This window comes from Acanthisitta chloris, unplaced genomic scaffold (assembly GCF_000695815.1).
Source record: "Acanthisitta chloris isolate BGI_N310 unplaced genomic scaffold, ASM69581v1 scaffold17652, whole genome shotgun sequence".
Lineage (NCBI taxonomy): Eukaryota > Metazoa > Chordata > Aves > Passeriformes > Acanthisittidae > Acanthisitta > Acanthisitta chloris.
Genome location: NW_008660058.1, coordinates 11,914 through 12,803, shown reverse-complemented (window position 1 = coordinate 12,803; position 890 = coordinate 11,914).

Genomic DNA, 890 nt, shown 5'->3' with positions numbered 1-890 from the left:
AGTGGCTCCTCCTGCCGAGCTGCGGTTCCGTAGGGCACTGCGAGGAGCTCCAGTCAAGTAGCAAAGATCCATCTGTTTAGAAAGGAAAATAAATTTTGTGCATTTTTTTGCCCCTCTTTATTTGTTTGGATTAAATCCAAATCCTTCCCTTGGGGAAAAAAAGTTCTTGCGAATTCAAACACCAGACAGTAACTGGATATCTTGTGGATCTCCAGTTCCATAGCAACTCTCTGTGGGGATTTATTAAAGAATGTTTTGTTCTTTACATTAAGGCATATATTTTCTTCCTCTCTGAACAAGCAGTGACTGGAAGGGATGTGCTTGCTGGGGTCACTGGGACCAGACTGTGGTGCTTACGTATGTGCATTAATTGCTTTGGAAAGGAAACTCCTTTTAAGCAGTGGGAACAGGACTTTGGAGCGTGTCCTCTGCTGTGTCTGCAGCTTGGCTGGGGAGTGGAAGTGACCCGGAGCCAAAGCCTGGCTGTGGGGGGTCTGTGCCCTGGGGATGCAGCAGAGGAACCAGTCACTGCTCGGGAGCTGCAGGAGGCTGTGGCTCCATCCCAGCCCTGGAGGTGTCCCTGGTACCTGGTGGGACTCCTGTAGAGGAGCTCAGCATCCCTCAGCCCCGTGTCCCACACAACCTGCTCTCCAGGCTTGTTTTCAGCTGCTGATATCACAGGTGAGCAGCAGATGGGGCATACCCTGGGCAAAATGGTCACCGACCTGGGGCCAGCATCTCACCTGCTCACACCTGGAGTGGTCTCATGTCTCAGGGCAGAGATTAAGGACTGGACATGGTTTGAACACAGCCAAGAGCTTCGTTTGTCCTTTTGAATGTTTTGAGTGGGTGCACTTGCTCTCAGAGAAGCTTTGAAGGAAAATCACTGT